This window comes from Gastrolobium bilobum, unplaced genomic scaffold, assembly GCF_033153095.1.
Source record: "Gastrolobium bilobum isolate Gb01-03AN ecotype WA unplaced genomic scaffold, APGP_CSIRO_Gbil_v1 utg17522, whole genome shotgun sequence".
NCBI lineage: Eukaryota > Viridiplantae > Streptophyta > Magnoliopsida > Fabales > Fabaceae > Gastrolobium > Gastrolobium bilobum.
Window position 1 is genome coordinate 68,364 of NW_026899086.1, and position 6,107 is coordinate 74,470.

Below are 6,107 nucleotides of genomic sequence, written 5' to 3' on the forward strand. Positions count from 1 at the left end.
GATGCATGCCACGTTGCTGACTTGTTCTTCAAAGATGTGGTAAGACTCCATGGGCTTCCTAGAAGCATTATCTCTGATCGAGATTCAAAAATTTTCAGTCACTTTTGGAGGACCTTATGGAGTAAGCTCGGAACTAAACTTCTCTTTTCTACTACTTGTCATCCACAAACTGATGGGCAAACTGAGGTAGTGAATAAAACTATTTCTTCTCTTTTAAGTGCTGTAATAAAAAAAAATATTAAGTCATGGGAAGAATGTCTGCCCCATGTTGAGTTTGCATATAATAGGGTAGTTCATAGCACTACTGGTTATTCTCCTTTTGAAATTGTTTATGAATTTAACCCTCTCACTCCTCTTGATTTGCTACCTTTACCTAACAACTCTGTTTTAAAGCATACTGATGGCAGGACTAAGGCTGAATATGTCCGTAAATTACATGAGAAGGTAAAGACACAAATTAAAAAAAAGGTAGAGAGCTATGCTAGACAAGGTAATAAAGGCAGGAAGAAGGTTGTGTTTGAACCAGGTGATTGGGTTTGGGTTCATCTACGAAAAGAGAGGTTCCCTTCCCAAAGGAAATCTATGCTTCAACCAAGAGGAGATGGACCTTTCCAAGTCCTGTCCAAAATTAATGATAATGCCTACAAGATAGACCTCCCTGGTGAGTATAGTGTAAGTGCTACTTTTAATGTGGCTGATTTGTCCCCTTTTGATGTAGGAGAAGAGGACTACAATTTGAGGGCAAATTCTTCTCAAGAAGGAGGGAATGATGAAGACATAGGAGGTGGCATCACTGATATCAATAAGGAGACAATGCCAAATGATCCATTGCAATTGCCAAATGGGCCAATCACAAGGTCAAGGGCCAAGAAGTTTACGGAAGCTCTTAGTGGGCTAATTCTGCAAATGTGGACTAATCATGAAGACATCAAGTCCAAGCCATATCCCAATCAGAATTTAGTTAATGTCATCAATGTAATAAATGCTTAGTAGGGATGATTAGTGTCTTTTCATTTGCTAGTCTTTTCCTATTCTTGGAGGGATGTTCCAAGTATAAATAAGGGAGGATACAACTCTTGTAATCAAATTTTGAATATCAAGTTAACCTATTTTGGTGAGGCTAGTTCTCTTGGGTTCTTTTGAGAATCTCTGAACTTATCAAGGGTTCTTAACCTTGTGGCGTTCATAGGCTTATCAATCCTTGGATTGTGGCGCCTTCCTACCCTTGTTTCTTGTTTTAATTTCTTTTTTTTTTGTTCCCAAAAGTTCAACAAAATCAACGCTAAACCCTACATCATCAATTTCCATTTTACCCTACCTCAGATCAGATGTCACGACCCATTTGTCATTTTTCGGTGATTCTTGGGTCTATTTCGCGTTTTAAAACGTGCTCTTTCACGTCGTTTTGGAATCACTCAATTCCGAGTTGTGCAGCGTGAGATATGATCATTTTTTTAGCCAGGACGCGTTGGAGGCTGTATTTTGGGCATAAATTCTACTCCTAGTTTATCCAATCCGGCCACTTCTCTTGAGGTTCATATCATTTGGTACTAGAGCTCAGTTCTAGGTTTGGAATGAAGTTAAATTCTTGGTAACACTTTTACCCTAAAAATTGTTTTCTAAATTTGAGTTGTGTAATTTTGTTTCAACCTTTGTGTTTATTCCCTAATTTGTTCTTTCTTCCAATTTCTTGTTCAGTTCATACATTTTTGTAGTTGCGTTCTTGGTGTTCATCCATGTTCATCATTGTTCATGAACTTTAATCCTTTCAATTCGTGTGTCTTGAGTAGTATGTTGTTAGTGTGTTAATTAATAGCTTGTTTTGTTGAGAATTATGTCTAGTTTCGTTCTCAATTACTCCAATTTCATGTTTCATTTGAAAATTACAAATTTCAATTATTAGAGGCATCCCGTGTTAAAAAAAACAAGTGATTGCTTTTGAAAATTTAGTTTGCTGCAGTAAGGCAAATTTTAAAAAAAAAAGTTTTAAGTTAAAAAAAAAAATACAAAAGCTTGTTATTTAGCTCAAATACACACCACCTTTTTGAATCAAGTCATAAGAGTTTTCCTCGAATCTTTCTTTTAACCTGTTCTTCTTTGTCTTGTCTCTTTTGACATCTTTTCAATCTATGGTTCGTGTCACAACTATTTTGTTGAGTTCTATGTTTTACTCTTGAGTGTTCTTGGAGATTCTATTAAGAACTTAAAGAGAGCTATTGAGTGGTAAAAGGCAAGAGAGCATTTTATACAAAAGCCTAATAGAGAGAAACAAACACGAGTGATACATCTCTAAGAGTGTAAACACGTGAGAGGTGTGGTGAGGTCCTATTGCTTTCACTTTTGTTTTTCTTTTTCTTGAATTATGGCAGGTACGAGTGGTGAAGGTAGCCCTCCTCCTGAGAGAGAAAACAGGTTGCTAATCGATGCCATTATGGATCGAATGCAAACGATGATGAGGGAGCAAACAGAGGACTTATATGAGAGAATTGAGCACTTAAAAAAACAAGGGACTCATGATGATGATGGAGGTAGAAGAAGGGTTGATAGGAAGGAGAAGAGATAATGAGGATGTTGCTAGAGAGGATATAATTAAGGGAGTGAAGCTGAACATACCACCTTTCAAAGGGAAAAATGATCCCGAGGCCTATTTGGAGTGGGAATTGAAGATTGAGCAATTATTTGCATGCCACAACTACACGGAAGATAAGAAGAGGAAGGTGGCAGCCATGGAGTTTTCTGATTATGCTCTCATTTGGTGGGACCAATTAAAAAAAGAGAGGGTGAGATATGGAGAACCCTTGGTGGATAGTTGGGAAGAGATGAAAAGGTTAATGAGAAGAAGATTTGTCCCTTCTCATTATAATAGAGAACTACACAATAAACGTCAAAGGGCTCACACAAGGTAACAAGAGTGTAGATGAGTATTATAAAGAGATGGAGGTGTCTTTGATTAGAGCTAATATTAGTGAAGATCGAGAGGCTACTATGGCACGTTTCTTACAGGGGTTGAATAGTGATATAAGGGATGTTGTGGAGTTGCAAAATTATGTTGAGTTGGAGGACTTAGTGCATCAAGTTGGAAGGAGCTCTTCTAATTTTAATTCTCCAAGTTGGAAGGAAAGACATAAGAAGGATGGAGGTACTTCCTCAACCAATTCCTGTGCTGCACCTCAAAAGACTCAAACTAAGTCCAATGAGGTCCCTCAAAGGACAAGGACTTAGTGAAATAAAATGCTTCAAGTGTCATGGAAGAGGTCACATAGCTTCAGAGTATCCAATTAAGAAGACTATGCTACTTAAGGAGGATGGAAAGATTATTAGCGACTCTTCTTCAGATTCTGCCCCACCTAGTGATGAAGAGGAGTATGAAGAGGAAACTATACCGGAAGGAGATTTGTTTGTGGTGAGAAGGATGTTGGGCAGTCAAGCAAGAGACGTGGATGAGAGCCAAAGGGAGAACATTTTCCATACTAGATGCCTCATCCAAGGAAAGATATGTTCTTTAATTATTGATGGGGGGGAGTTGTACAAATGTTGCAAGTGCTAGAATGATGTCTAAATTAGGATTGAAGACTAAACCTCACCCACAGTCATACAAGCTTCAATGGCTTAGCGAGGATGGTGAAGTGACTATAAGTAAGCAAGTGAAGTTGGATTTCTCCATAGGGAAGTATGATGATACAGTTTTGTGTGATGTGGTGCCCATGGAGGCTTGTCATTTGCTTCTTGGGAGACCTTGGCAATATGATAGGAAAGTTATACATGATGGATACACCAATAAATTCTCTTTTGTACATAAAGAACGCAAGACAACTCTTGCGTCTTTGACTCCAAGAGAAGTTAGTGAGGATCAATCAAAAATGAGAAATAAAAGAAAACAAGAGAGAAAAGAAAAAGTGAGTGAAAAGAAAAGAGAAAAAAGAAAAAGTGAGAGAAAAGAAAAGAGAAAAAAGAAAAAGTGAGTGAAAAGAAAAGAGAAAAAGAGAGTGGAAGAGAATAAGAGAAGGAGAGGAATGCACCGAACATGTTTATAAAAGAAAAAGTGGTGAAAAAGGCTATGCATTTGCAAAATCCAATGCTTTTACTTTTGAGTAAAGAGAGTAATTTAAAAGATGCAGGTACTACTAACTCTCTTCCAAATGAGGTTTCTTCTTTATTGCAGGAATTTCAAGATGTTTTTCCCAAAGAGGTGCCTCAAGGACTACCCCCTCTAAGAGGCATAGAACATCAAATTGATCTCATTCCAGGAGCTTCATTACCTAATAGGCTAGCATATAGGAGTAACCCCCAAGAAACCAAGGAGATTCAAAGGCAAGTTGAAGACTTGATGCAAAAGGGAAGTTTAAGTCCATGTGCAGTTCCAGTCATTCTAGTGCCTAAGAAAGATGGGACTTGGAGGATGTGCACTGACTGTGGAGCCATCAATAATATCACGATAAAGTATAGACATCCCATTCCTAGATTGGATTATTTATTGGATGAATTGCATGGTGCTTGTTTCTTCTCTAAAATTGATCTGAAAAGTGGATATCATCAAATTCGGATTAGAGAAGGGGATGAATGGAAAACAGCTTTTAAAACTAAATATGGGTTGTATGAATGGTTGGTTATGCCCTTTGGTTTAACCAATGCTCCTAGTACCTTCATGAGATTAATGAATCATGTGTTAAGGGAATTTCTAGGAAAATTTGTTGTGGTTTATTTTGATGATATTCTGATTTATAGTAAATCCTATGATGATCATCTTGTGCATTTGAGGTGTGTTTTAGAAGCTCTAAGGCGTGAAAAATTGCATGCTAATGTGGAAAAATGTGAGTTATGTATGGAACATGTAGTTTTTCTTGGTTTTGTTGTTAGCTCACAAGGAGTGCAGGTTGATCAAGAGAAGGTGAAAGCTATTCAAGAGTGGCCAACTCCTAAGAATGTAAGTGAGGTAAGGAGCTTTCATGGCTTAGCTAGTTTCTATAGGAGGTTTGTCAAAGATTTTAGTACAATGGTTGCACCCTTGAATGAAGTGATTAAAAGGCATGTGGGTTTTATATGGGGCGAAAAACAAGAGCAAGCTTTTGCTGCTCTCAAAGAAAAATTGACCCATGCACCTATTCTCGCATTGCCTAATTTTGCCAAATCTTTTGAGATTGAATGTGATGCATCCAATGTGGGGATAGGGGCAGTTTTGATGCAAGAGGGACATCCCATTGCTTATTTTAGTGAAAAATTAAATGGGGCCGTCCTTAATTATTCCACATATGATAAAGAATTGTATGCATTGGTAAGGGCTTTGCAAACATGGCAGCACTATCTCTTGCCCAAAGAGTTTGTTATCCATAGTGACCATGAGTCCTTAAAGTACTTAAAAGGGAAAGGCAAGCTTAACAAAAGGCATGCCAAATGATCCAGACTTCTCACAAATCTATAAATCTTGTGTGCATGCTGCCCAAAATGGTTTCTTTAGGCATAATGATTACTTGTTTAAAGAGAAGAGATTGTGTGGGCCTAAAAGTTCCATTAGAGAGTGTGAGGGAGGCACATGAGGGGGGATTAATGGGACATTTTGGGATCCAAAAGACTTTAGACATGTTGCATGAATATTTCTACTGGCCACATAAGAAACATGATATACAAAAACTGTGTGAAAGATGTATTGTATGCAAGAAGTCTAAATCTAAAGTAATGCCGCATGGGCTGTATAATCCTTTGCCAATTCCTAACTTCCCCTGGATTGATATCTCTATGGATTTTGTGTTAGGACTACCTCGATCTAGAAATGGCAAGGATTCTATTTTCGTTGTGGTGGACAGGTTTTCTAAGATGCAGCATTTTATCCCATGCAAAAAGGTTGATGATGCATGCCACGTTGCTGACTTGTTCTTCAAAGATGTGGTAAGACTCCATGGGCTTCCTAGAAGCATTGTCTCTGATCGAGATTTAAAATTTTTAAGTCACTTTTGGAGGAGTGAATAAAACTCTTTCTTCTCTTTTAAGTGCTGTAATAAAAAAAAATATTAAGTTATGGGAAGAATGTCTTCCCCATGTTGAGTTTGCATATAATAGGGTAGTTCATAGCACTACTGGTTATTCTCCTTTTGAAATTGTTTATGGATTTA

At 37.7% G+C, this 6,107-nt stretch overlaps 1 pseudogene; it reads left to right on the forward strand.

Annotated features, from left to right (window-relative positions):
- The first annotated feature begins 2,522 nt into the window (after nucleotides 1–2,522).
- Nucleotides 2,523–6,103, forward strand: LOC133287102 (uncharacterized; annotated as a pseudogene).
- Nucleotides 6,104–6,107: the final 4 nt, after the last annotated feature.